Source organism: Lampris incognitus, chromosome 3 (genome assembly GCF_029633865.1).
Source record: "Lampris incognitus isolate fLamInc1 chromosome 3, fLamInc1.hap2, whole genome shotgun sequence".
Lineage (NCBI taxonomy): Eukaryota > Metazoa > Chordata > Actinopteri > Lampriformes > Lampridae > Lampris > Lampris incognitus.
The window spans coordinates 13,540,022-13,565,363 of record NC_079213.1 but is presented as its reverse complement, the minus strand read 5'-3'; positions in this window follow the sequence as shown (position 1 = coordinate 13,565,363).

Sequence of the window (25,342 nt, the reverse complement as noted above, 5' to 3'; positions counted from 1 at the left end):
CTCTGAAATGTAGCTGGACCGTTACAAACACCAAAAGGCATTCTCACGTACTCATACAGACCAAACGGTGTAGTAAATGCAGTCTTAGTCCGATCTCTCTCATGCATAGCTACCTGGTGGTATCCGCTCGCCAGATCTATGGTCGAAAAGAACTTTGCCCCTCTCAGCGCATCAAAACTCTCATCAATTCTCAGGAGCAGGAATGCATCACGTCTTGTCTTTGAGTTGAGTTTCCTGTAATCAACACATAGCCTCAGACTACCATCTGCCTTTCTCACTAGTACTATGGGCGAAGCATAAGCACTAGAGCTTTCTTGAATGACCCCTTTTTTAAGCAGCTTGCCAATATGTTCCCTGACTTCACTGTACTGTGTGGGTGGGATTCGTCTGTATGGCTGTGTTACAGGTATGTCATCTGTCAGATGGATCTCATGTTGTACTTTGTCAGTGTGGCCTAGATCTTCATCTTCTGTTGCAAACACAAAAGAGTACTTCTCCAGTAACAAAGTCAGCTGTGCTTGCTGTTCTGGGCTACCACAAAAATTGAGCTTGCCGAGAATTTCCTGCACATCTGTCGGTGTTTCGGGGTGTTCACTGATACTCACTTGTTCAGTATCTGCTGAGATTCTCTGGAACTGTACCTCACAAAGCTCATCACTTTTCACACAGTCTACCTGAGTCAAAACCCCTAGCCTAGTCCGTGGCCCTAGCCAGATATCTTCATCAGACATGTTCATGACTCGGACTGGAAAAATGTGATTGCCCGATGAAACCAAAGTAGGCACAACAACCAAACCTCCAGGAACGGGGACACCCACAGACTCCAGCAACAAAAAAGAACCATCCTCACTCACGGTCCTGAGTCCCCTAGCCATAACTGTAGCAGCAGATGAAGCAGGTATATGGACTACATCCTTACCAGCTACCCTAGCGAAAGAGAGTCTGTCTGTTGCATGTACTGCATGAAGATGATTAAAAGCCTCTCTCCAGTTTGAGTCAAACCTCTCCTGCAGTGTGGTGTCAAACTCAGTGTGTACTAGCTCTCTGCATTTTTTGACAATGTTCATCCCTATTAGACCTGGAACAGAGGAAGAGTGTTCAGAATCTTTAACTATCAGAAAACCTCGCTCTGGGATAGTCAGACCCATGGCTTCTACATCAAGCTCCACATAGCCCATATAGGGTATGTCTAATCCATTAGCTGCAGTGATCTTTAACCACTCAAATGCCAGGTGAATGTCTTCACCTTTCACTGACAGGTGTTCCCTGAAAAAACTCTCAGAAATTGTACTGACCTGGCTACCAGTGTCAAGTAAGCAGGACACTGTAACACCTCGTAGTTTCACCTCAACAGTTTTACATTCTCCGACTGCACGCTCTAAGATCCTGCTTCTGTCTGGAGTCTCTTTTGGTGAGCCAGCTTCCTCCCCTCGAGTTGTGTGGCTCATGACAACTGAGGGTGCGAGTTTTCCTGCACTACATAAGAACTAGGTGTTGCGTCCCCTTGACCCCCTCTGGCCTGTGAGCATTTTCTTGCAATGTGACCTATGCCTCTACACTTGAAACAGATAGGCTGACCATCTGGTGTGAACTTTGGCTGGGGTCTAGGTCGTGGCTTGGGCTCTAGGAATGTCTGTTGAGTGCTGCGCTTACTCAGTTCACCTACAGCAAAGGCTAGATCAGCGAGTGTTTTGCCTAACTCTGCTAGCTGTTTTTCTTGATGGGCTACTGCTCTCCGAACATCATTTAATGCAATACCTTGGTCATTGTTTGTTTTAATAATAGAGCACTGGGTTTCCGGAACCTCTGATGTAACTTGGTTGCTCTTTATGACCCTGGGACGATGAGACCTGCTGTCCTCCATCTCCCACAGGAGGGCCTCGCTCCTCACATCTAGAAGACTGCTCTCTGGTTTGTCCCTAACCATTTTCCTGAGTTCACGCCTGAGTGCTGCTTCTCTTAAACCCTCAATAAACCGGTCTCTGAGCACAGCTTTCTCATTAGGTATTACATCTGTGGACTGTTTCACTACAGAGCTCAAAATCTGGGATAGTGCATGGGAGTAGTCACGGAGGTCTTCTCCATCAGTTTGGTTACGGTTGTAAAAGGTCTGCAAAAGCTGTGTGGAACTGCGCTTTTCCCCAAATGCATTGCTCAGGTAAGAGTATAAATCACTGGGCCCCACTGACTGACCCCTCATGCATAGTCGCACCTCTTCCAATGCAGGGCCATGCAATAGAGATAGTATATAGTCACATTGTTCTTCTGTTGTTTGCTCTCTGTATCTTAAAACCCTTTCAACCTCTTCAATAAACTCTTCGACAGATCTCCTGTCTGTACCACACTCCCCACTAAATGCTTGGATCTGGCGTTCTCTTGGAAAGTAGATGTATGAACGTGTGGGTGCACTGTTATCACTTGCTCTCTGAGCCCTTGCTTCACCATTTAACCTGGTGAGCTCATCTCGCAGTCTGGCAAGCTCTTGCATGGTGGTCTGCATTTCTTTTGTAGCACCTTCACCTATACCCATTATGCCACCTGAGGTGTGGCCATTATCATTACGTGAACTCCCTTCATCACCAGAATCACTAGACATAATGATATATTAATCTTTACTCAGTCCAGTATAAATGAGGATATTTAGTTCAAAACCTGGTTCAAGGATACTACAAGGACAGTCTTTAACTTGGAGCCTTGCTGGATCTTGGTCTTTGTAGCTGAAGTTAGCGCTGGAGTCCTCTGCGCTGGTACGGCTGAGTCGTGTGAAACAGGAAGCACCAGAACCTCTTAGATGCCCTCACGTCGTCTCTCGCTGGTCACCACCTCCACAGCAGGATGGCTTCAGACTCAACACCAACGGACGTCACCAGCAATCTTCACCACTGCCGTATTTTTTTTAAGTAAAAATAAGCCACTCTGTTGCCAATTTTAAAAAAAATGTTTTAGCTACACCCCACTCCTGGTACCAAAATTATGTAGCCCGTGGAATTAGATACCACACAGGACACAATTACTTCCGGGGTTCTTGTAGCTTTAATTTTATTGTTTGAACCTTCGAATGCAGATCGTTTTACTGAGTGCATACATTCCTGTGTCTTTCGAGCAAACAGCTCATAAATGTTCACAGATGTGGCAAGTTTAACAGAAAAGATTTTAAAAAGGGAAATAATAAATACAAAATACGGTGCAAAATACGGCAGTGGACTATGTACGTTAAACAGGGTTTAACAAAGACATGTGGAACTTCCTGAAGATCGCGCAACTTCTCACTCTGTCAGTTACCTTTAAACAGAATTAAAATGCATATAAAAACTTTACATCCCAAATACAATGGCATGGTGTGGCTTTATTCACGCCAACATTACCTTGTCATGCCTGCAATGGCGAACAGCGGTCGACGGCTCGCGCCCAAAATCACCGAACATCATCTCCAGTAGCGTCTAAATCAAACCATCTTGTCAAATTACCGACATACAATATTGTTTGGAATAATGTTACAGGTATATTTCACAAGATATTTACCCTTACTTACTACGGAGTCAGAGCACTGTCACACCGCAATCTTCAGGCGCTCCACACAAGAGAAAAAAAAAAGAATACCCAAGATGCACTTGGATAACTTGCACGGAGTTCCAATAAAAGTCCGCCACTGCCACTTACTGGTCAAAACATGCAATGACAACCAAAACTATAAAAATACACTCACAATCTGCCTCACAATTTAAATACATCAAATGACATTTTACAGGGCTTGACAGTGTAACAATTACATATATTAACAGTTAAACTATACTAAATTTAAGTGGAAAATCATTTAACATATTTAACAGATTTACCACCCGGCTACAATAAGTTTAGCCGAAGTGCGCGACGCAGTGATCACCTGCAGGCCTTTACACTCCGGGGGGGCGTTAATGTCTTAGAACTGCTGTTTTTGTCACGAGCACTTTCACATAGAACGTGAACATGACGCATCGGGAAAGTGACGTAACACCCCCCCCCCCCCCCCCACACACACACACACACACACACACACACACACACACACACACCTGAACGAGGTCGAGTTTTCTGAGCTTTCGCGCCAAGGACATCAACCAATCACGTTGTGCGGAATAGACGTCGCCTCACAATCGCTAATGGCAATGGCGGACCTGTTGATTGTTTGTTTGTATTTCTCATCGTACGACCAAGCACAGAGAAATTATAAATACGCTGAACCCGAAGTAGTTTACTTTTGGATGTTGTAGAGTTGGTAGCAAGGTAACCCTTCCTTGCCGACCCAGGGCCGGTCGCGGGGCACCGCTACGCAGGAAGTGCGCCCGGCGGGGGCAAAAGAAGAGATCCCCGCACCGCACCGCACCGCCCCGCACCGCCGTACCTGAATCCGCCGGTTTGAGTCCCCCTCGCGGCTCGCAAAATGGGTTTTTGTCACCAATTCGTATCGCTGCCGCGATGCGAAATATTCGCAGGCAGTTATTTCGCATTTTCGTGTCGTTTATTTGGCACGTTCCCGGTGTGTCAAGGCCTTAATGCGCGCGTGTCAGCTCTACATCGTTCTATAGTATATGTTAAATTTAACACGTGTTATCCAAAGTGAGACAAGAGAGTCAGAAATCAACAAATACATTCACATATTGCCAATGGACATCATAGAGTACAACATAGTAATCTTATACTAGTACTATATGAAGCAGTAGTAGTCCTAGTTGTAGTAGGTGTTATATTGGATATCAATCAACCAGGTTGGAAAACAAGGGAAAGATTTTGGTTTCACTAAACAGATTTCTACCCTGACTCAATGATTGACAGTTCAACATTATAACAAGGTGTAAGAAAAGCTTTATTAAATTACAACTATTAGTAATACTAGTACTAAGTGACTGAACAACAAAACCATTATTAATTAAAATGTGTGAGAAGACGAGACACGAACCTTAATGATTTAAATGAGTTATTTGATTCTGAGAAATGTCAAAGGAAAAACACAAAAAACATAAGAACATAATATCTGCTCATGAATATCATTTTATTAACATATTGCACACGATTTGATTTATTCTGACATTTCTGTGTGATAGACAGAAATAGTTTCGTCTGTTATTTTTCCAAATCTTACGAAATCCAAATAATCCTTCATCTGAATAAAGTCATAAAAATGTCAAAAATAAATAAATAACTTAAACATTCAATAGATACATCAAAATGTATCAATAAATAAGAGGAATAAATAGAAAAATAGCCCAATACATAATTCAATAAATCTCTGTCTTGTTACGTTTCACGAATGAAGACCAGAGGCCAGCGTAGCTAAACCCGAAAGGACAGACTGACAACAGAGCACCGGGATAACCCGAAGGGCGATTTAATGCAGGGAAGAAAAACAAACAACACTGCCACAGGGGATAATGACAGGTGAGCCTCAGGTGGGCGTTGTTGAGACGATGTGCGCCTGGCTACCAAAGTCCGAATCGGTAGAGCGAGATGTTGTCCGAGGAAGTCCGGGTGCGAGATCCAGGAAGTCAAGTCCGAAAGGAAGGGCCCAGGGTTGAGAGACACGGAGGGAGATCGCTGGAGAGGTCCGGGGAAAAACGTGAAGGTCGCTGGGGACGAGGGAGACGCGGGGAGCCGTGGAAGTCGCGGAGGGAGAGTCGCAGGGTTCAGTACGTCGAAGCACGGAGAGACGTTCTGGGAGGCTCCTTGTAGAGAGCTGCCCGATTGCCGCAGGTGTGCCTGATGGATGATGGCAAACACCTGGTGCAGCGCAGCGCTCGTCGCCTCAGAGCGCGAGCCGAGCGCTCGGATGTTTCCGGCACGGACGAGCTGGGGGAGTGGCTTGAACGTGCCGGAGAGGCAGCTCGGGGCGGTGTAACCACAACATGTCTGTCTGTCTGTCTGTCTGTCTGTCTGTCTCTATGAGGAGGTGGAGGAGGCGAGCAGGTCCAGTCGCTGCAGGTGAGCGAGGAGTGGAGCTGTGACGTGGTCCAGGTCCTGATGGAGAGACAGACGCCACATTACTAACAGATAATATTACTAATCAATGCATCTGTTCAAATATGAGCAAGAAAAACAGAAACTCCTGATTCATGTCTGGTGTGGAAGCTACAATGCTGCAGATTTACGTCTTTCTGTCGCTGGTGACAAGACGAGAACTCATCCATAAATGTGATAAAATGACATGAAGTATAGGAAGATTTAACTGGACTCGTATTGCTCTTAGTATTAAAGCATTATTGATAATAACGAGAGAAATTCTGATGAGAATACCAGGAGCTGAAGCAGGACTATCTGCTGCAGGCACAGTTAGAAATAATATTAGTAGTACTGCAGTAGTTTGTGGTGAAGAAGTAGTAGTAGTGGTAGTAGTAATAGAAGTAGTATTAGTGATACAAAGTCTCTTGAAACACATTTTCTTTGTGTGTATCTGTGTTTGTTTGCGTGTGTGTGTGTGTACCTGCTCTATCATCGTCTTCTTCATGGATTTCAGGTGGAGCTTGATTCTTCTGGTGAGTGTGGAGACATTTTGAGATGGAGACAAGTTCGAGTGCTTGACCTGAAACAAGCACACATCCACCTTCATTAGCAACTCCATCATCATTTCTTTCTCTCTCTCTCTCTCCACACTCTATCATCTGTTTTCTTTTCTTCCTCACTCAGCTCACCCTTCATAGCTTTCCAACACACAGACACACACACACACATGCTCAGAGATACTCATACTGGTGTGGACTTACACGCTGGTTTAACTGGGAGCTCTGGTAGAAGAGCTGGTGACTCAGAATCTCCCAGTTGCTGCTGTGGTGTTTCCTGCTGTTAAACATCTGCTCAACCTCAGCGATGACATCATCAATAATCAACAGCTTCTCCACTTCCTAATGAACACACACACACAACACAATTATAAATACACATCATACAACTCAATAAAGTAAATAAATGATATTAACAACAATATAATTTTCAATAATAATGATAACAATAATAACAGCTTTAGTAATTATAATAGATTACTTTGAGTTGGAGTGCTTGGTTGTACTGTCTGTATGGGAAACCTGGGAGTTCACCTGGAGATGTATTACCCTGCATGGAGAGAGAGAGAGAGAGAGAGAGAGAGAGAGAGAGAGAGAGAGAGAGAGAGAGAGAGAGAGAGAGAGAGAGAGAGAGAGAGAGAGAGAGAGAGAGAGAGAGAGAGACAGAGACAGAGAGATGTAAGAAGTGCCAAAATACACATGCATGTCAACGTTTTAACCACAATAAATCATACATATATACTGTGTGTAGGTATGTATTCAGGTAAAATGAGTAGGTATGATATAGTATACATGCACACAGTATACATGTGTGTAAATGCACGAGTGTGTATTGTCTGAGTGACGCGTGTGTGTGTGTGTGTATGTGTGTGTGTGTGTGTGTGTGTGTGTGTGTGTGTGTGTGTGTGTGTCTCACCATGTTCTGAAGAGCCTCCATAATTTTTCTATTCATCATGTGAAACATGCTCTGTGACACCGCAGGCCCCTGCTGCTGCTTCAGCCACGTGCACTTGCCCTCAGCCCCGAGCATCATCATCATCATCATTATCATCATCATCATGGTCTTCACCTTGTTTGCTGAAATAGTGTTTGAGGTTTAAATCACGCTGCAGTGTCTGACAATGACTCGCGAGTGAGGTGCGGCGCTGTAGCAGGAGGAGAAAGGCAGTGATGAAGAGTGTGGGATGAAGATCTGGAGGGATTCAGACTTCTTGTTCTGTGCCGAGGCGAGTGGTTCTGTGCTTCTCTCACCTGGAATGTATCGTATAAAAAGTCGCGTATAAAAGGCTATGCAAATAAAATTGACCTGACTTGAAAGCGAGCCAATCAATGGAGTTTACGACATATTTCAGAAATAAGTTTGATTGACTTGAACTGGACAAACATTATTAACGAAACGCGAGAGAGGGAAGTTCATGTCGTCAGTTGTTAACGTTGATAAAAGTTAAAAAAAAAGTTGCTATAAGACAATCCCAAAGAGCCCAACCAACTTTAGAGTTCAAATGAGTCATGATTTTACAACAAATTAAACAATTGAACTGAGACAAACACACCAAACCACTGTGACAACACTTTATTCATTTCATTTCAATCAATCACAATTCTCCACGTTTCCTATTAATATAACATCAACACTAATAATAATAACAATAATAAATAATACAACAATAAAAATAATAACAATAGTAATAATAATCATCATCATCATCATCATCATGATTATTGTTGACAATAATGTAGTTGTTGACAGAGATGGCTAGTCATCCAGTCATGATCATGAAACACGGTGTTATTTCACATGATAATGAACTAAAACCTGGAAAATGAACCATCGTGTTGATATTTCAGCTTGTGTGAAAGCGACATTATTCAGGTTAGTTTCTTTCCCTCGGACACATCCGCCTTCCATTTCAATGTCGGCTTTCAACTTCCGGCCACCACGCTCAGTTGTGCAGCTTTCCACCTTAAGCCGTGTTCACACAGAAAGACACAAAATAGTTTCGCGCGACGAGATTACATGCAAAGTCAACGCAGGCGCGCGACGAGGGGCGGGCGACAAGTCGCTCTGTCGCTCCGGGCGACGCGATTCGCGCTGTAGGAGCGACGCGATGACGCGGAGCGACAATCGCTCGAGGCGATTTTGGAGTTCAACTACAGCGACATTTTCGCGCGACGCTGTGCGCGAAAGCCAATCAGTGTCGAGAGTCGAAGGACGTCACGATTGCCGCTGGTTCATTCGAAGAAACAGAGAAACGAGGCGGTGAGATTCCCCGAGCTCTCGGCGTCTCCTGATCGTCTCATGAACCCACACACGACGGCGTTTGGTTCTCCCGAGGGACCTTCTCAACAACAGATACAGAGCAGCAATTCGCAGTATACCGGCCATGGTTAATGACGGACACAAAAGGCGGGAAGACGTTGTGGGTATATATAACATTAGCCCGGCCTCCTCCTTTTCCCCGGTCTGTAGCGCGAGCGTTTTTGTGGCGCGACAAAATAAAAGTCTGTGCGACGTCTCTCGCGACGAGTAGAGCGACGCGAGTTATTTTGTGTCTTTCGCTGTGAACGCGGCATTAAAGAGCTGCGGGCCGCCCTTCTCTCTCAGCCCCGAGGCATCTGGACGCTCTGCCTTGGTCCTTTTGTTTTGTTCCTTTTGTTTTCCACCTGACGAGAGGCGCATGTACAATGACTCACAGAAACGTTTGACCAACACACACCGAGTGTGATAATAATAATAATAATAATAATGGATTTTTTATTGTTGAGGGCTCGTGCGCCACTTGATACGTGTGATCAGAAATCTGTAAATTTAAACAAACCGCCAAAATTCAATATTTGCAATATTTTTTGTAACCGGTCACTCTCAAATATACCGAAACACTAATAGGAGAGATATGATGAACGAGCTGTGCCAGTGTGTTGGTACGGTCAAGAATTATTCGGACATTAACGACTAAAAATAATGTGGGTCTGAGACAAAAACCTCCTGCACACCGACAGCAAGCCAACAACTCAGAAAATCTCAGGGAAAAAAAATACTCAGAAAGAATCAGAGAGGGGAGTTGTTTGTCTGTATCGCTGCGTCGTCCTCTGTTTGTTCATTTGCATGTTACGTTTATAAGTTTAGCCGAAGTGCGCGACGCAGTGATCACCTGCAGGCCTTTACACTCCGGGGGGGCGTTAATGTCTTAGAACTGCTGTTTTTGTCACGAGCACTTTCACATAGAACGTGAACATGACGCATCGGGAAAGTGACGTAACACCCCCCCCCACCACCGGAACGAGGTCGAGTTTTCTGAGCTTTCGCGCCAAGGACCTCAACCAATCAGGTTGTGCGGAATAGACGTCGCCTCACAACCGCTAATGGTAATGGCGGACCTGTTGATTGTTTGTTTGTATTTCTCATCGTACGACCAAGCACAGAGAAATTATAAATACGCTGAACCCGAAGTAGTTTACTTTTGGATGTTGTAGAGTTGGTAGCAAGGTAACCCTTCCTTGCCGACCCAGGGCCGGTCGCGGGGCACCGCTACGCAGGAAGTGCGCCCGGCGGAGGCAAAAGAAGAGATCCCCCGCACCGCACCGCCGTACCTGAATCCGCCGGTTTGAGTCCCCCTCGCGGCTCGCAAAATGGGTTTTTGTCACCAATTCGTATCGCTGCCGCGATGCGAAATATTCGCAGGCAGTTATTTCGCATTTTCGTGTCGTTTATTTGGCACGTCCCCGGTGTGTCAAGGCCTTAATGCGCGCGTGTCAGCTCTACGTCGTACTATAGTATATGTTAAATTTAACACGTGTTATCCAAAGTGAGACAAGAGAGTCAGAAATTAACAGATACATTCACATATTGCCAATGGACATCATAGAGTATAGTAATCTTATACTAGTACTATATGAAGCAGTAGGTGTTATATTGGATATCAAGAGATGTATTTCTGTGTATTTGTTGTAGTAGCTCTGTGTTATTGGAGTAATCTCAGTCAGATTTACGTTGCAGTCAGTGAGGAAATGCGACTGAGGGTCTGCAGTCAACCAGGTTGGAAAACAAGGGAAAGATTTTGGTTTCACAAAACAGATTTCTACCCTGACTCAATGATTGACAGTTCAACATTATAACAAGGTTTAAGAAAAGCTTTATTAAATTACAACTATTAGTAATACTAGTACTAAGTGACTGAACAACAAAACCGTTATTAATTAAAATGTTGTATAAGAAGACGAGACACGAACCTTAATGATTTAAATGAGTTATTTGATTCTGAGAAATGTCAAAGGAAAAATACAAGTACATCATCATATCTGCTCATGAATATCATTTTATTAACATATTGCACATGATTTGATTTATTCTGACATTTCTGTCTGATAACAGAGACAGAAATAATTCAGTCTGTTATTTTTCCAAATCTTATGAAATCCAAATAATCCTTCACCTGAATAAAGTCATAATGTCAAAAATAAATAAATGACTTAAACATTCAATAAATACATCAAAATGTATCAATAAATAAGAGGAATAAATAGAAAAATAGCCCAATAAATAATTCAATAAATCTCTCTCTGTCTCTGTCTGTCTGTCTGTCTGTCTCTCTCTCTCTCTCTATGAGGAGGTGGAGGAGGCGATCAGGTCCAGTCGTTGCAGGTGAGCGAGGAGTGGAGCTGTGACGTGGTCCAGGTCCTGATGGAGAGACAGACGCCACATTACTAACAGATAATATTAATAATCAATGCATCTGTTCAAATATGAGCAAGAACAACAGAAACTCCTGATTCATGTCTGGTGTGGAAGCTACAATGCTGCAGATTTACGTCTTTCTGTCGCTGGTGACAAGACGAGAACTCATCTATAAATGTGATAAAAAGACATGAAGTATAGGAAGATTTAACTGGACTCGTATTGCTCTTAGTATTAAAGTATTATTGATAATAACGAGAGAAATACTAATGAGAATACCAGGAGCTAAGCAGGACTATCTGCTGCAGGCACAGTTAGAAATAATATTAGTAGTACTGCAGTAGTTTGTGGTAAAGAAGTAGTAGTAGTAGTAGAAGTAGTATTAGTGATACAAAGTCTCTTGAAACACATTTTCTTTGTGTGTGTGTGTGTGTGTGTGTGTACCTGCTCTCTCGTGGTCTTCATGGATTTCAGGTGGAGCTTGATTCTCTTGATGAGTTTGGAGACATTGTGAGATGGAGACAAGTTCAACTGCTTGACCTGAAACAAACACACATCCACCTTCATTAACCACTCCACTATCGTTTCTTTCTCTCTCTCTCTCTCTCTCCACACTCTATCATCTGTTTTCTTTTCTTCCTCACTCAGCTCACTCTTCATAGTTTTCCAACACAGAGACACACACACGCACAGGCTCAGAGATACCCATACTGGTGTGGACTTACACACTGGTTTAACTGGGAGCTCTGGTAGAAGAGCTGGTGACTCAGAATCTCCCAGTTGCTGCCGTTGTGTTTCCTGCTGTTAAAGATCTGCTCAACCTCAGCGATGACATCATCAATAATCAACAGCTTCTCCTCTTCCTGATGAACACACACACAACACAATTATACGTATACACATCATACAACTCAATAAAGTAAATAAATAATATTAACAAAAATATCATTTTCAATAATAATGATAACAATAATAACAGTTATAGTAATTATAATAGATTACTTTGAGTTGGAGTGCTTGGTTGTACTGTCTGTCTGGGAAACCTGGGAGTTCACCTGGAGAAGATATATTACCCTGCATGGAGAGAGGGAGAGAGAGCGATAAAAGGGGAGAGAGATGTAAGATGTGTCAAAATACACATGCATGTCAACGTTTTAACCACAATAAATCATACATATATACTGTGTGTGGGTATGTATTCAGGTAAAATGAGTAGGTATGATATAGTATACATACACACAGTATACATGTGTGTAAATGCACGAGTGTGTATATACTACATTTATCTGAGTGATGTGTGTGTGTGTGTGTGTCTCACCATGTTCTGAAGAGCCTCCATAAATTTTCTATTCATCACGTGAAACATGCTCTGTGACACCGCAGGCCCCTGCTGCTGCTTCAGCCACGTGCACTTGCCCTCAATCCCGAGCATCATCATCATCATCATCATCATGGTCTTCACCTTGTTTGCTGAAATCATGTTTGAGGTTTAAATCACGCTGCAGTGTCTGACAATGACTCGCGAGTGAGGTGCGGCGCTGTAGCAGGAGGAGAAAGGCAGTGATGAAGAGTGTGGGATGAAGAGCTGGAGGGATTCAGACTTCTTGTTCCGTGCCGAGGCGAGTGGTTCTGTGCTTCTCTCACCTGGAAAGTCGCGTATAAAAGGACGCCGATCCAAAACGACCTGAAAAGTGAAATAGAATAGAATAGAAATAGAAAACCCGCCTACACCTGCACCTGCACGATGAGCCACAGGTATTTGCGCGTGAAGGGTTTTTTTTGTTTTTGTTTTGTTGGGGGGGAGGATTGTTCCTTATCCGATGAGAGAGTCTAAGGACAGGATGTTGCGTTTCTGTAAAGCCCACCGACGTAAATTTGTAATTTGTGACATTGGGCTATGCAAATAAAACTGACCTGACTTGAAAGCGAGCCAATTAAAGGAGTTTGCGACATATTTCAGAAATACGTTTGATTGACTTGAACTGGACAAACACTATTAACGAAACGCGAGAGAGTGAAGTTTATGTCGTCAGTTGTTAACGCTGATAAAAGTTAAAAAGTTGCTATAAGACAATCACCAAGACCCCAACCAACTTTAAAGTTCAAATGAGTCATGATTTTACAACAAACTAAACAACTGAACTGAGACGAACACACCAAACCACTGTGACAACACTTTATTCATTTAATGTCAATTAATCACAGCTCTCCACATCTGTTTCCTATCAATATAACACAATACTAAATTATGATAATAATACCGCAATACTACTGCTACCACTACTACTAATAATAATAATAATAAGAGTAATAATAGTTGTTGTTGACAGAATCGGCGAGTCATCCAGTCATGATCATGAAACACGGTGTTATTTCACATTATAAGGAACTAAAACCTGGAAAATGAACCATCGTGTTGATATTTCAGCTTGTGTGAAAGAGACATTATTCAGGTTAGTTTCTTTCCCACGGTCACATCCGCCTTCCATTTCCATGTCGGCTTTCAACTTCCGGCCACCACGCGCAGTTGTGCAGCTTTCCAGCTAAAAGAGCTGCGGGCCGCCCTTCTCTCTCAGCCCCGAGGCATCTGGAAGCTCTGCCTCCATTTTGATTGGTCCTTTTGTTTTGTTCCTTTTGTTTTCCACCTGAAGAGAGGCGCATGTACGCTGACGCACAGAAACTGTTTGACCAACACACACCGAGTGTAATAATAATAATAATAATAATAATAAGAAGAAGAAGAAGAAGAAGAAGAAGAAGAAGAAGAAGAAGAAGAAGAAGAAGAAGAAGAAGAAGAAGAAAAAGAACTGATTTGTTATTGTTTAGGGCTCGTGCGCCAACTTGATACGCGTGATCAGAAATCTTTAAATTTAATCAAACCGCCACAATTCAATATTTGCAATATTTTTTGTAACCGGTCACTCTCAGATATACCGAAGCACTAATAGGAGAGATACGATGAACGAGCTGTGCCAGTGTGTTGGTACGGTCAAGAATTATTCGGACATTAACGACTAAAAATAATGTGGGTCTGAGACAAAAACCTCCTGCACACCGACAGCAAGCCAACAACTCAGAAAATCTCAGGAAATTTGCATGTTACGTTTATAAGTTTAGCCGAAGTGCGCGACGCAGTGATCACCTGCAGGCCTTTACACTCCGGGGGGGCGTTAATGTCTTAGAACTGCTGTTTTTGTCACGAGCACTTTCACATAGAACGTGAACATGAAGCATCGGGAAAGTGACGTAACCTCCCCCCCCCCACCGGAACGAGGTCGAGTTTTCTGAGCTTTCGCGCCAAAGACATCAACCAATCACGTTGTGCGGAATAGACGTCGCCTCACAGCCGCTAATGGCAATGGCGGACCAGTTGATTGTTTGTTTGTATTTCTCATCGTACGACCAAGCACAGAGAAATTATAAATACGCTGAACCCGAAGTAGTTTACTTTTGGATGTTGTAGAGTTGGTAGCAAGGTAACCCTTCCTTGCCCACCCAGGGCCGGTCGCGGGGCACCGCTACGCAGGAAGTGCGCCCGGCGGGGGCAAAAGAAGAGATCCCCCGCACCGCACCGCACCGCACTGCCGTACCTGAATCCGTCGGTTTGAGTCCCCCTCGCGTCTCGCAAAATGGGGTTTTGTTACAAATTCGTTTCGCTGCCGCTCTAAATAGGTTAGATGCGAAATATTCGCAGGCAGATTAGTAAAGGCCTTAATGCGCGCGTGTTAGCTCTACATCGTACTATAGTATATATTAAATTTAACACGTGTTTATCCAAAGTGAGACAAGAGAGTCAGAAATTAACAGATACATGCACATATTGCCAATGGACATCATAGAGTACAACATAGTAATCGTATACTAGTACTATATGAAGCAGTAGTAGTCCTAGTTGTAGTAGGTGTTATATTGGATATCAAGAGATGTATTTCTGTGTATTTGTTGTAGTATCTCTGTATTATTGGAGTAATCTCAGTCAGATTTACGTTGCAGTCAGTGAGGAAATGCGACTGAGGGTCTGCAGTCAACCAGGTTGGAAAACAAGGGAAAGATTTTGGTTTCACAAAACAGATTCCTACCCTGACTAAATGATTGACAGTTCAACATGATAACAAGGTGTAAGAAAAGCTTTATTAAATTACAGTATATTTCACAAGAGACAAACAGATGCATTGCAGATATCAAGAAAAAGAACAAAACAATTGAGTCAGTACAGTTTAGTTGGTTTAGAAAGTCGTCTTTCTATTCAACAACGAAGAGGATGGATGGTGGGAAATAGTAAAGAGAACGAAATTATATAAAACAGTAGGGTCATTTGAAAGATGTCGTCTGTACTTTAATGATTTTAACCATAAATGTTTTTTTGTAACAGAGAACAGTGGTGGTGTATTTTTAAAGCTAAACATTTTTTTGAAGAGGTGTTGACGTGACAGGTGAGTAGCCTGCAGTGCCACAAATGTCCAAAGGAGGGCTCTGTCTCCTTCAACTGCTTCTGATTCTTTCTCATCTTCAGAAACTGGAGAAAGTTTGACCCCTCAGCGCTGGTTTCATTGCCAAGATCAGTGTTTTACAGTAAGAGTGTACTGAAATGTAATGGTATTAGTATTAGTCGGTATTAGGCCCGAAGTTGTTGATTCTGTACATAAATGATATATGCAGAGTATTAAAAATATAGAAATTTATTCTATTTGCGGACGACACCAATATTTTCTGTTCTGCGGAGAATTTACAGCAGCTTTGGAGGTGATCATAACAGATATGAGAAAATTAAAAGGTGGTTTGACATAAACAAATTATTAAAATTGGACAAAAGAAATATGTTTTTGGAAATTGCAAAATAAATACTCAAGTACAAATGATGATGATGTCAACGTAGAAGGAGTATATGAAAATACGTTTCTAAGTGTGATAATAAATAATCCTCCTACTCCTTTTTGAACATGTAATATTTCATTTTTGTCGTTTATGAGAATTTGTTAATTGAGTTAATATTTTATTGCTTTGTTTTTATTTTTTACAAGTTCGAAATAAAAAATAAATCAAATCAAAGCGGCAGCAAGGGTGAACAGGGGGGGGGGAAGTGAGGCGTTGCTGTCGGTGAATGGTTTGACGGTCTCCCGGTTCTTTCCCAGAACCTGGCCTGTGAAAAAAAATGGCCTAAAATCCTGTCTGTTTTGGAAACGAAACTATGGTCCGGAGGAAGTAGGACAATGTCACAGAAAAAAAAATAAAATAAAATGAAAATTAGTTAAAGGAAATGCCCCCCCCCCTTAGGTTTATTAGCCCAGATTAAGAAAAAAAGAGAAATGGTTGACTTCTGGGATCATTTACACTGGGTACCACATGCTATTGTTTTTATCCAGAGAGGAGGGAGGGCAGGGCCTCATCCAGCTGGTCCACAGAACAGCCAATCTGTAGGCTACAGTTTGTCCAGCTGTTCTTGACAGGTCTGGCAGACAGGCGGACTTTACCAATGGGCAAGGGTCGGCGATTGCCTTTGCCCCCAAGCTACTTACAGCCCCATAAAACGCCTCATAAATTTACGGCTAACAAAGTTTTTTTTCCTCATTTATTATGTCCTTCTAAAAATCCACACGTTAATCTGGCACCAGAATGCTTAATTCACGAGCATCTCGCCCCTTGCCCAGACATTTGGACTAGAGTTGGACTATTCCATGACCTTACTGCGCATCTGCGGAAATGATTGTTGGAACATGAAGCGAAGCTGCCCCAGCGGCGCTGAAAAAGGGAGGAAGTGGGAGGGAAACGCGAGGCTTTTACCAAAACTGCCCAAGGTAACAAGCTTTTCCACGGTGGCTACTTACGACACTAGCATTACTAAAGAGTAGCAAGAAGCGGCTGCTTGCGCTAGCACTAGTGTTAGCGTTGCTAATACTGGCGAAGAGCAAGCGCCCTTTGCTGCTGGCAGTGTCCGCCCAGGTTGCTCAAGTCGATGCTGCGGCAACACGCAAGACAACCTTACGGAGTCCTCAGACTGGGGACGGGGACGGAATTGCTGCGTTCGCTCGCCATGATAACTATGGCTATGAGAAAGATGGCGATACAGATAATCACCAACTAGTGAGTAGCAGTCACCCTAACCAACGTGTTACACTTGAAGATGACCCGGCACTCTGGCCGAAACAGCTGTCAGACAAAGGGCGCTGGTGAACGTTGCAGAGATGACCAGTTCAAGCCAAGGACAGAGTTGAGATTGCTGGACCTAAACGGCAAGGCGTCATGTGTTCCTTGTGGAAGTCACACACTGAACCTTGTTGGTGACGCAGCCAAGTCATCTCTGACATCTGTCAGCAACTTTGGTCTCTTACAGCGACTTTACGCTCCAGGCCAGCCAGAGAGGTTTGAGGTGGAGATGAGCTGGCCAGAGGTGCGTCAGAGAAGAGCTGAACAGTTTGACTGTGAAGGAAGAGCGCAAACTTCACACACATTAGAGGGGAGATTTTCACACATGGAAACCTTCAATGAGCTGTATGGATTTCTCTGCTCCACTGACATAATGAGAAGCACTGAGAAGAGAGGGAAGCTGGATGAATGCTGCCACAGACTGGAACAGAGAATGGATGGTATTGACGCAGAGGACCTAAAGCTTGAGGTAACGGGTGCAGTTGGAGCCTTCCCCACACATATTTCATCACCATCTGAGATGCTTGATTTATATACATATAGGGGAAAAAAACGAATACAGGTTTTTCCCCCTACATCTACCTTAATATTCCGCTCATTTGTTGAGCACTTTTATCAACACCATTGACAGTTTCCAAAAAAAAAAATATTATATATATATATATATATATATATATATATATAGCTGATGAGTGCATTGAGCATGAAACAAGCTTGTTCTGCCATTTAACAACTTTGAGCTAATATATATACACTCACTGGCCACTTTATTAGGTACACCTTGCTAGTACCGGGTTGAACCCCCTTTTGCCTTCAGAACTGCCTTAATCCTTCGTGGCATAGATTCAACAAGGTACTGGAAACATTCCTCAGAGAGTTTGGTCCATATTGACATGATAGCATCACGCAGTTGCTGCAGATTTGTCGGCTGCACATCCATGATGCGAATCTCCCGGTCCACCACATCCCAAAGGTGCTCTACTGGATTGAGATCTGGTGACTGTGGAGGCCATTTGAGTACAGTGAACTCATTGTCATGTTCAAGAAACCAGTCTGAGATGATTCGAGCTTTATGACATGGCGCGTTATCCTGCTGGAAGTAGCCATCAGAAGATGGGAACACTGTGGTCATAAAGGGATGGACATGGTCAGCAACAATACTCAGGTAGGCTGTGGCGTTGACACGATGCTCAATTGGTACTAAGGGGCCCAAAGTGTGCCAAGAAAATATCCCCCACACCATTACACCACCACCACCAGCCTGAACCGTTGATACAAGGCAGGATGGATCCATGCTTTCATGTTGTTGACGCCAAATTCTGACCCTACCATCCGAATGTCGCAGCAGAAATCGAGACTCATCAGACCAGGCAACGTGTTTCCAATCTTCTATTGTCCAATTTTGGTGAGCCTGTGCGAATTGTAGCCTCAGTTTCCTGTTCTTAGCTGACAGGAGTGGCACCCGGTGTGGTCTTCTGCTGCTGTAGCCCATCGGTTTGAACTGCAGCAGATCGTCTTGACCATGTCTACATGCCTAAATGCATTGAGTTGCTGCCATGTGATTAGCTGATTAGAAATTTGCGTTAACGAGCAGTTGGACAGGTGTGCCTAATAAAGTGGCCGGTGAGTGTATATACTGCTCAAAAAAATAAAGGGAACACCTAAAAACACAATATAGACCTCGATGAATGAAATATTTCAACTGAAAATCTTTATTTATTAGACAGAGGAATGTGTTTAGAGCAAAATAACCTAAGAATGATCAATGGAAATCAAAATCCTTAGCCCATTAAGGTCTGGATTCAGAATCATACTCAAAATCAAAGTGGAAAATGAGAACATAGGCTGATCCAACTTCTGTGGAAATTCTTCAAGACGATTCAAAATGAGGCTCAGTAGTGTGTGTGGCCTCCACGTGCCTGTATGCACTCCCTACAACGTCTGGGCATGCTCCTGATGAGACGACGGATGGTCTCCTGAGGGATCTCCTCCCAGACCTGGATCAGGGCATCGGTCAACTCCTGGACAGTCTGTGGTGCGACATCGCGTCGGCGGATGGTACGAGACATGATGTCCCAGAGGTGCTCGATTGGATTCAGGTCTGGGGAACGTGCAGGCCAGTCCATAGCATCAATGCCCTCGACATACAGGAACTGCTGACACACTCTGGCCACATGAGGATGAGCATTGTCATGCATGAGCAGGAACCCAGGGCCCACTGCACCAGCATATGGTCTGACAATGGGTCTGAGGATCTCATCCCGGTACCTAATGGCAGTCATGGTACCTCTGGCTAGCACGTAGAGGTCTGTGCGGCCCTCCAAGGATATGCCTCCCCAGACCATCACTGACCCACCGCCAAACCGGTCATGCTGGAGGATGTTGCAGGCAGCAGAACGTTCTCCACAGCGTCTCCAGACTCTCTCACATCCAGTGGGGGAGGGGGAGGTGCCTACATTCCAATACATGTGATCGCTAACCGTCCAATGGGAGGGGGAGGTTGCATACAAAGTTAATGGCATTTGTCTATTGGCATTTATCTATTTATAATTACAAAATAGATGCTTATATCTGTGTCTGCAACAGCTGGCCAATTCATTCCTGTTATTCAATGTTGACATTTTTGGTTTGTAAATGATAAAATACTTGTCAGTTAGACATAGGTTACATGTTTTGCTACTGGTTGAATAAGCTTTGTTTTTTGAGAGGATTTTCCAGGTGGTTGAATAATTAATGTTTCTGTCTGCCAATGAATAATTAATGTTTCTGTCTGCCAATGACCAAATATAACGGTTAAAATATGTTATATTCCTTAGATGTTTTTTTTTTAATGTTCCCTCTGTTAGTCCAACGTATGTCTCTTCTTTTTCCGTTGTCATTTCTTGTCACCGTAGCTTGGTAGAGAACTCCTTTCTACATCTGGCATTTTCTTTCAAGGGGGCATGACTTGTTCACACGGCAGTTGCAGTTGGGGGTGTCCATTTGTGATGAAGGTGTCATTGACTTGTTCATGATTCTTGTGCTGTGGGACGATATTAGTTGTTGAATGCTAGACATGCAGCTGTAACTAATTTTGATGGTGTTCCTATTGAATATCTTCCTCGATTGGTGGTCTTGGGTGAAGCCCTTATCCAAAAGCTCAAAAAACTGCTTACTGGTGTTTGTGGCCACGGCGTCACTACAGGGCGGGTTGTACCAGGTGATATTACGTTTTCTGTTACATTTATTGATTTGCTGGCAGTCAGTATTTAGTGGTGGATTGTACTTCCAAGTTTAAAATTGTAGCTGCTCTTTAGTAAGGCTTCTTGGTATGGGGGGGGGGCAGCTTCATTGAAGATGGGACTCACTCAATGATGTTTTTGAGAGTCTTCTATCGATGCTCTCTGGGATACTCTTCAAGATGGAGGGCGGGTGATTGCTTTCTCTATGGACATACTGCAGCGTGTTGTTCGGCTTAAAGTAAGGGTTGTATGTGCCGTCCCTAAGGTCCATTGAGATGTCCAGAAAGTCGGTCTGTTGTTTTGTTTTGTTTGCTTCAATTGGGATTTTTAGCCCATTGCTTGAGAATAATTTGCACATTGTTTTCTTAATTTGCTCGACCTCTCTTGGTGATTTGTTACAAATTGCTAGCCCATCATCCCTGCAGAGTCCGACATTGATGTCTAGGTCTTGTAGTTCAGATAACAAATATATGCCAATTAGTTCACAAGTTTATAAAATGTAGGCACCTCCCCCTTCCCCACTGGACGTTGTGCACGTGATGTGCACGGCGAGACAGTTTATATATACTATATATGTTATGTTATTTGCCGTTTAGCTCTATTAACAGCTGATGATTGCATATAGCATGAAACAGGCTTGTACTGTAGATTGACAGCTGATGATTGCTTATGGCATGAAACAAGCTTGTACTGTCTCATAAAGAATTTACTTGACTCACTGGATTATTTTGCTCTGCATTTGTCGAGCACTTTCTCTACCATTGAGTGTTTCTATTAACAAATGTATATATATATATATATATATATATATATATATATATATATATATATATATATATATATATAAGGATAATATCCTTGACATGTATCCAAATTTGAGTATAGCTTTCAAACTTCAAAGATGCTTGAATCAGTTCATCTGGATACATTAATGACAGATACGTTTCATCACTCAACTAAGTGGCATCTTCAGTCTAAACTGACTGCAGGTATCCCCACCCCTTATAAACAATACGGTTGCATATATCCCCATCAGAGAAGGTTGAATCAGTTCATCTGGATGAACTGATTCAAGCTTGGATTATACCTGGATTATTGAGCATGCATCAAGACAGCTTTCAGACTTCTCACTCTCCTTGTGACAGTAGTTTCAGCTGAGAGAAGTTTCTCATCACTGAAACTCATTAAAATGTACCTCAGGTTAACTGTGTCACAGGACAGACTTTCTGCACTTGCTGTTCTCGCCATCAGGCATGAAGTCAGGAAGTCATTAATTCCACTGGATGTGGAATTAACAATTGCAAGATTTGTTGAGGTCAAGGCTCGCAAGGTCAAGTTTTAGTATGACCATCTAAACTGTGCCTCCCCACCATACACCACAGTATAGCCTCATGGCATATGACATACCACAACTTTTGAGAATCCAAGAGATCTGTGTTGTATGTCTGCTTTTTTATATATATCATTTTCTATATTATCTTTATTATCGTTTTCTACATTGTGTATTCTGTATATATGTTTTGTTTGCTTGTTCTTGTGTTGTATATTAACTATGTTGTATGTTTATTTTTTATTTTTATTTTTTGTACTATTTCATTATCCTAGGATGCCTAACAACATCAGGCAAAGGGACTGCCGATGGAAACTAGCCTATTGGCTAACACGGGTACATTTACATTTGTTTCAAATGTTGATTAATGTACATTATGAGGATGTAAGAAGTGGAGGTGACAGAGGCATATGAGTTTAAATACTTGGGGTCAGCTGTCCAAAGTAACGGGGAGTGCAGGAGAGAGGTGAAGAAGAGAGTGCAGGCAGGGTGGAGTGGGTGGAGAAGAGTGTCAGGAGGGATTTGCGACAGAAGGGTACCAGCAAGAGTTAAAAGGAAGTTTTACAAGATGGTTGTGAGACCAGCTATGTTATATGGTTTGGAGACAGTGGCACTGACGAAAAGACAGGAGGTGGAGCTGGAGGTGGCAGAGTTGAAGATGCTAAGATTTTCACTGAGAGTGATGAAGAAGGACAGGATTAGGAACGATTACATTAGAGGGACCGCTCAATTTGGACGATTTGGAGACAAAGCAAGAGAGGCAAGATTGAGATGGCTTGGACATGTGTGGAGGAGAGATGCTGGGTATATTGGGAGAAGGATGCTGAATATGGAGCTGCCAGGGAAGAGGAGAAGAGGAAGGCCAAAGAGGAGGTTTATGGATGTGGTGAGGAAAGACGTGCAGGTGGCTGGTGTGACAGAGGAAGATGCAGAGGACAGGAAGAGATGGAAATGGATGATCCGCTGTGGCGACCCCTAACGGGAGCAGCCGAAAGTAGTAGTAGTAGTAGTAGTTGATTAATGTACATTGTCCCTTCCCAAATAAACGTTTTAAACTGTTCTTATTAATCTAGACACAACAAAACAGCAACAGCCCAAGAAGATTCCTTTCATATGTTCCCCACCCACTAAAGCTGAGTCGAATAAGGAGAGAACGCAAAGCAAACTCAACCAATGTAAATAAAAAAAGTATTCAAGGGAGAGAAAGACAGAGACAAAGAGAAAAGACATTTTTAACAGTATATTGTGATTGTTATGTTTGTGTCTCCATAATTGACCTCTTATTATCTTGTGTGTTATCTTCTCACTTTAGTAACACGAGAGAGAAGACATAAGACCATAAACAACTTCTCCAGGTCCAGGTAAATGACAACCAATGAGAGGTCTTACAATCTTATCATACAGAGATTATATTGTTTATGAAAATATTTTACAGTGGTTGCATTTGTTAAATTGAATCTATTTTGTTGTGTTTTTTTTTTTTTTTTATAGATGCAATTCCAGATGTCTGGACATTATTGCTGTGTAAAGACTGGAGAAGAGAAGAAGTCACAAGTAGGTCTTTCTTGGACAAATAAGTCCACCCCTGCCGTCAGATTTAGTGTGGAGAGAAGTGGCTAGTTGTATTTTCAGACATGCAAATAACCTGGAGTTTGATGCTGCTCTGTTCTTAACTGAGTGTAAGCATTTAAAGTTAAGTAGTTTACCTCCGTTTTATCAGGGTGTTTTTAAATTCTGGGTACATTTTACTGTAAAAGATGTGAAAACTAATTCTCTGCACTGGTTGTTGAAGGAGCCGCTGATCTACATCTGCAGTGGTGCAACGCTGGACGTCTGCAGCCCGGGCTGATGGTGGCACCGCGGACTGTACCTGAAGCATAACAAAATACAACCACAAACGACAATTTGGTGTTTCTGTTTATGTCAACAAAATTTCAGCCAGCTGTGTCATAACCCCTGCTTTGCATCCTTTCTGAAGCCCACAAACCCCCACAGCCTACTTACCCACCCTCATGAACAACCATCACAGCCTTCCTTCCTCCTCAGACTATTTCTTTGTCAACCCTGGTACTGAGTACCAAGCAGGATTTGAACCGGCCACCACATGTTGATAGACACTCTAAGGTCTGTGTTGAAGACTAACCACTGCACCACCACAGCCTCTGCACATTTGGGGATGTTCTCTGTGGGCTTATGAATATTACCTCTGGATGTTAGCGTTCAAAACTTGGGAAGAATGATAGATGCTGGTCTAGAACCCATAACCTTGTTAACTTGGTAACAGCGCATTAACCCCTGAACCGTCTTAGTGGTGTTTAAGTTATGGAGTATTTCAGTATTTCCTGTGGATTTATGCTTTCAAACTTAGCAGAATGTTACAGGCTAGTTTTGAACCCAAAGCCTTCACAATACCACAGAGGCACATTAACCAATGCATTCTCTTCCTTGCACCACTTCCAGTGAATTTTTCAGTATTTCATTTGAATGTCGGCTCAAAATTTAGACCAACAAATACTGGATTTGAACCCATGACCTTGGCAATATTGCTGAGGAGTCTAGACCACTGAACTGCCAAGTCTTGTTACTCCTGTCACCATCATTGAATATTTCAGTGTTTTCTTTGGATATTTACTTTCAAATAAAATCACTCACCTTAGTTTTACTCATCCTTATAATGTCTTTTGAAGCCAACACCTCCATTGCGAGATGAACCCATAACCACCGGATCAATATGTAGTCACTCAGCTCATGACGCCATCAGGTCACGACACAGTTCAACATCATCTGTGAGAGCTTTTCAAACTTCTCCTCTGGCTGTATGATGTTTAAGTAGAAAGTAATTGAAATTTTGAAATATTGGTGCCAGTGTTCTAATTTTCTATTGTTAATTTGAAATGAGAATACTGAACTGATAAGCAGTACACGGACCCAAAAACCCCACACCACCAACGTCTTTTTCTCAGTTGTACATTCAGTATTGCTATTATATATATTCGTGATGTGAATATTAAAGATGGATTCCCACTTAAGGCAATCACCTTGAGTTATGTTTAATAACTTCAACAAGCCAGATGATACATGTAAATATCAGTTAAGGCAGCTGCATAGCTCAGTGGGTAAGAACGCCAGCTTTCCCTGTGGTGATCAGGGGTTCAAATCCCGGCTGTACAAAGAATGACAACTCGTCGTTCTTTGTACATATAAAAAGGTACCAAAAAAGTTATGTCTCAATCAAACATTTTCATTAAAATGAGAATTTTAGTAACATCTATTTTGATTATCCATTTACCCAGAGTGTAATCCAAATCATATGTTGAATGATCATCCACCGCGTCGTCCTCTGTGTGGAGTTTGCATGTTCTCCCCGTGTCTGTGTGGCTTGCCTGTGGGTGCTCTGGTTTCCTCCCGCAGTCCAAAGACATGTGGGTCAGGTGAATCAGTC